Source organism: Lipotes vexillifer, unplaced genomic scaffold, assembly GCF_000442215.2.
Source record: "Lipotes vexillifer unplaced genomic scaffold, Lipotes_vexillifer_v1.1 scaffold753, whole genome shotgun sequence".
NCBI lineage: Eukaryota > Metazoa > Chordata > Mammalia > Artiodactyla > Lipotidae > Lipotes > Lipotes vexillifer.
In genome coordinates this window covers 1,478,611-1,485,042 of record NW_006783618.1, presented here as the reverse complement: position 1 = coordinate 1,485,042, position 6,432 = coordinate 1,478,611, and positions in this window count along the sequence as shown.

Sequence of the window (6,432 nt, the reverse complement as noted above, 5' to 3'; positions counted from 1 at the left end):
AGTCCGCCTGCCGATGCAGGGGACACGGGTTCGTGCCCCGGTCCGGAAAGATCCCACATGCCGCGGAACGGCTGGGCCCGTGAGCCATGGCCGCTGGGCCTGCGCGTCCGGAGCCTGTGCTCCGCAGCGGGAGAGGCCACAGCGGTGAGAGGCCGGCGTACCGCAAAAAAATAAATAAATAAAAATAAATAAAAAATATATTTCTAACTTTTCTGTAAACTTTTAATCATTTCAAAATAAAATTTGATAATTTTTTACATGTGGCTGGGATCTATTTACTGATTTACAAAACCTCAAGACATTTTGTAAACGAAAAAGCAAAGTTTAAATGGATACAGTATAGGGCTTCCCTGGTGGTGTAGTGATTGAGAGTCCGCCTGCCGATGCAGGGGACACGGGCTCGTGCCCCGGTCTGAGAGAATCCCACATGCCGCGGAGCGGCTGGGCCCGTGAGCCATGGACGTTCACGGTAATTGGTAGGTTATGAAGGTTACTTCATAACCTCACCCCGTGGGATATGTTTTAAAATCTACTCTCCTGTTTGGTTTTAAGACCTTTGACAAGCATTTGCCAATGATTTTGAGGGTAATAAGTTTAAATAGGATTTAGACTTGATAAACTCCTGTGTGTTTTCTTCCATATTCCTTTATGTGCTGCCTTATTAACACAGTCAAGGGGCTTCTCCTACTGTTGTTATTGTCACTGTTGTTTTGACTTCCTGATAATGTCCTTGTAAAATCAAGAAAGTCTGGAGCAAGACTCACATTTACTCACACATGGAATATGGTTAAGACAGATTTTAGTTTTCAGTGATCTCTTGATAAAAGATGAAGAGAGAAGCCTCCTTCTCTCAAGGCACTTAAATATGAAAGTTTGAAAAGGCACCTCTGAGGAAAGTTTACATGAAGTTTCAGAAGACTGACAGCAAGAAATCCCTTGCAGAATTCTAGAATCGCTTGGCATACAGAACAGAAATTAAGAGATTGGGTGCTGGTGCCAAACACACATGAGTTTGAATCTCAGCTTTACCATTTACTTACTATGTGTCCTTGAGCAAGGGACTTAATCCCTCTAAAACTCAGTTTATTTATCTGTGAAATAAAAATAAAATTATCTACTATCTGAAATTATTATAGATTTTTTTGGAAATAATATGTGTCTACCACAAAGAGAGCACTTAATAAGTATTAACCATAGTAATTGTTGCTGTTGCTGTTGGTTACTTTAAAAAAATAACTGCTTTCTCAATCTCACAGTTCTAAATATGGATTAAAACAGACTCACAGTCCACAATGTCAAGGGTAAAAGTAAAAGGGAAATGGCTGTTTTCTATATGCACCATGATATTCATCACAAGAATCTTAAGAAGGAGGAGCCAGCCACCTTATCACAACATTAGCCCAAGGATGGAGCTGTTAGTGAAAATTCCCTTGGAATTTGTGTCCATCGAGCTGCCCGTTACTCTATAAGTGGTTCTAAGTGTTCAACTGCTGTTTAGCAAATGAAGAAACATCTATTCAAGAACATCTACAAAAATTTGGTAAGAAAAGCAAGAATGTGTGGTATTTGAACCAAGACCATGGCCTCCCTCCTTTCACTCAGCTCATCAAGGCAGAAACTCCACTCCAGCGTTCTGCTTCCAAGAACACAGGTCTCCCTCTCCCCACAGTAACCAGCTAGAGGGCTTTTTTCCCAGGAAGAACAGGACTTCAGCATTTCTCATCCTGTCCCCAGCCACTGTTGCTAAGGCTAAGTTCCAGGAGAGTACAGTTGAGAATTGGGGTCTCTCTCTTCCATCCACTCCCCTCTCATGAGATGGAGGCTCTACCTTGGGTAGGGCATGCTGAGAATATTGGGGCCCCGATTGCCCTTGACTTAGCTCATGAGGCAGTGGTTTCACAAAGGAGAGGCAAGCCAAGAGGATCTCAGGCTACTGCCTGCACCTACTGATTGCTCAGCTCCTACAGCACTGTCACTCAAAGAGAGATTTGTCATTGTTCCCATCCCCACCTCCAGAGCTCCAGAGATTTTTCCTAAGGGGAAAGCAGTCCATAAAACAAATAGCTCACCATGTCTTCCCAAAGGAACTGACTTTCTTTGCAAAAGAGCATGGAAAAGTTCAAACCTAATGTTTGCTCTCAAGACAGTGGAGATTGTGGAGAAAAGCAAATAGAGGGATATTCATGGATTTAATGAAGCTATAGCCCAGACTATACACTGGATAGTTTATAAGACAGAATCAGAGAATAAAACCGCTGAGAGGAACCCACTGGGGTCAGAACAAATCTCAAACACATACTTCAAAAACTATTCCTTCAGGGCTTCCCTGGTGGCGCAGTGGTTGAGAGCCCGCCTGCCGATGCAGGGGACACGGGTTCATGCCCCGGTCCGGGAAGATCCCACATGCCACGGAGCAGCTAGGCCCGTGAGCCATGGCCACTGAGCCTGTGCATCCAGAGCCTGTGCTCTGCAACGGGAGAGGCCACAACAGTGAGAGGCCTGCATAATGCAAAAAAAAAAAAAACAAAACAAAACTATTCCTTCAAAGGAGTCACAATTTGATCAGATTCACTTATACAGCAATTTGCACCCCAAAGCACTGTTGAAAACATTAGAGCAACCAGCAAGCAATTAGCGAAATTTAACAGCTGGGTATTGTCAAGATAAGCAAGAAAGAGAGCCCTACAAATACTACTGTCATCCAAGAGGCTGTGGGCATACTCAAAGCTATTACATCTCCCTGAGGAGCAGCATCAGAGGCTGAATACTGGTGGAGTGATACAGACTCCACTAAAACAATCCAGCAAATCACAAAAAAATAAACAAGAAATAACAACAAATCTGGAAGGGGAAGGACTAGGAATTGCCAAAATATATCATCTAAAATGTCAAGTTTTCAACAAAAATAAATATAAGAGGCAAGAAAAGAAATAGGAAAATGTAAACCATATACCAGAAAAAAAAAAAAGCAGGCAAAATGAACTGCCTGGGAGAGCAGCTAAATTATAGATTTAACAGAAAAAGACTTCAAAATAGTCATTATAAGCATGTTCAGAGTACTAAAGGAAAGCATGCTAAAGAAGTAAAGAAAGGTATGATAACAGTGTCACATCAAATAAAGAACATCCATAAAGCAATAGAAATTATTTTAAAAAACAAATTGAAATTTGGGAGTTTAAAAATACAATAAGTGAGATAAAAAAAGTTCTTTAGAAGGGCTCAAAAGTAGATTTGAACTGGCAGAAGAAAGAATTAAAGAACTTGAATCACTAGACCAATAGAGATCATACAAGCCAAAAAAACAGAGAGGAAAAAAAAAAATGAAGAGAAGTGAGTTAGGCCCAGAGAATTGTGAGACACTATAAAGTGCACCAACATACGTGTAATCAGAGTACCAGAATGAGAGGAGAGAGAGAAAAGACCAGAGAAAATATTCCAAAATATAGTGGCAGAAAACTTCCCAAATGTATGAAAAAGTAACCTACACATCCAAGAAGCTTAATGAACTCCAGATAAGATCACAAAGAGATCCACAAACACACATCATAGTAAAACATGCCAGGGGTGGGGGAAGAAAAAAAGACAAGGAAAAAGTCTTGAGAGCATCAAGAGAAAAACAGCTCATTGCTTACAAGGAATCCCAATAAGATTAGCAGCTATAGCTTCTTAGCACTAACAATGTAGGCCAGAAGCAGTGGAATAACATATTCAAATTGCTCAAATTAAAAAAAAAACTGTCAACCAAGAATCTTATATTCAGCAAAGCTATCTTTCAAAAATGAAGGTGCATTAAAGACTTTCCCAGAAAAAAAAAAAAAAAAAAGCTAAGAAAACTTGTTGCTAGCTGCCCCACCTTTAAAGAAATACTAAAGCATATTCTTCAGGCTGAAAGCAAATAATCCCACATTATCACTTGAGTACACACACACACACAAAGGTAATTGTGTACCAGTAAAGGTAATTATGTAATTATTTTTTAAAGTATGAGTATTTCTTTCCTTCCTTCTTATAACTGATTAAAAAGAAATTGTATAAATAATATGTAGATAATGTAATGTCGGGCCTACAACATATACAAATGTAAATAACAACATAAAGGAAGTGGGTAGGAACAAAGCTCTTTTGGGCTAAGGAAATAACTGCAATTAGTAAAGTAATAAGTATAACAGTGTTTTTTTGGGTTTGTAACATTAAGAGATATATATAACAACCATATACAAAAGCAGGTATATAGCTATATAGAAGTAATATTTCTATATGCCATTGGAACTAAGCTAGTATATAAACCTGAAGCTAATTCTGATAAGCTAAGATATATATGGTAAACCCTCGAGCAACCACTAAAAAGAAAAACAAGATAAACAATATTAAAGGAATTAAAATGCTACATTAGAAAATATTTACTTGATGCAAAACAAAGCAGTAAAAGAGGACTAGGGGAACAAAAAAATGACGTGGGTCATATAGAAAACAGAAAGTAAAATGTCAGATATAAATCCACCATAGCAATAATGGCCTTAAATGTAAATGGATTAAACAATCAAATAAAAAAGCAAAGATTATCAGACTGGATTAAAAAGAGCAACATGGCCCAACTATATGCTGTCTACAGGAGATGCAATTTAGTTATACCTTCTGTAAAATAGTTGTAGCTAAAGTAGTGATTAGAGGGAAATTTATAGTTGTAAATGCATGCTTTAAGAAAGAAGAAATATCTCAAATCAATAGCCAAAGCTTCCACCATAAGATACTGGTAAGAGGTGGACAAACTAAACCTAGAGCAAGCAGAAGAAAGGAAATAGTAAAGATTAGAATGGACATTAATGAACAGCAAATAGAAAAACAATAGAGAACATAAAGGAAAACAGAAGTTGGTTCTTTGAAAAGATCAACAAAACTGACAAACCTTTAGCTAGATTGATCAAGAAAAAAGAAAGAAAGAACTCAAATAACCAGAATCAGAGATGAATGAGGGGACATTACTACCAAGCTTTCAAAAATTAAAAAAGATTATAAAGGAATACTGTGAACAACTGTACACCAACAAATTGTATAACTTAGATAAAATGGACAAATTCCTAGAAAGACACAAACTTCTAAAACTGACTCAAGAAGAAATAGACTATCTGAGTAAGTGTAACAAGTAAAGAGATTTAATTAGTAATCAAAACTCTACCCGCAAAGAAAAGCCCAAGCCCAGACAGCTTGACTACTGAATTCTACCAAACATTTAAAAAAGAATTAATACCAATTCTCCATAAACTCTCCCAAAAAATAAAAGAGAAGGGAATACTTCCCAACTCATTTTATCAGGCCAGTATTACCCTAATACCAAAAGCAGACAAAGACATCGCAAGAAAAGAAAATTATAAGCAAATGTCTCCTATGAAAACAAACACAAAAATCCTCTACAAAATACTAGCAAACCTACTCCAGCAACATATTAAAAAAATTATACTCGATGTCCATATGGGATTCATCCCAGAAATCCAAAGTTGTTTCAACATCTGAAAATCAATTAATATAAAACATCATATCAAAAGAAAAAAAACAAAAATCACATGATCATCTCAATAGATGCAGAAAAGGCACTTGACAAAATGCAACACCCTTTCATGATAAAAACACTGAACAAACTAGGAATAAAAGGGCACTTCCTCAAACTTGATAAAAGGCCTTTATGAGAAACCCACAGCTAATATCAGACTTAATGATAAAAAGACTGGATGATTTCCCCCTAAGATCTGCAACAAGAAAAAGATGTCCATTCTTGCCACTTCTATTCAACATTGTACTGGAGGTTCTAGCCCAGGAAGTTAAGGCAATAAGAAGAAATAAATGGCATCCACATTGGAAGGGAAGAAATGAAACTATTCTATTCACAGATTATATCTGATACATTAAAAAAAAAAAAAACCTAAGAAATCCACTTGTTTATTAGAACTAATAAACAAGTTCAGCAAGATTGCAGGATAGAAGCTCAATATACAAGACTGTTGTCTTTTCATACACTTGAAATGAACAATCCAAAAATGAAATTAAGAAAATATTAGTTCACAATAGCATCAAAAAGAATAAAATGCTTAGAAATTAATTTAACAAAATAAGTGTAAAACTTATACTCTGAATATTACAAGTCACTGTTAGAAAAAAATAAAGAAGATCTAAATAGATGGGAAAACACTCCTTGTTTATGGATCAGAAGACTTAACATTGTTAAAATGGCAGAGTATTCCCCAAATTGATCTTCAGATTCAACGCATCCCAATCAGAATCCCAGAGACCTCCTTATAGATATTGACAAGCTGATTCTAAAATTCACATAGAATTGCCAGGGACTTAGAGTACTTAAACCAGTCTTGAGGGCTTCCCTGGTGGCGCAGTGGTTGAGAGTCCGCCGGCCGATGCAGAGGACACGGGTTCGTGCCCGGT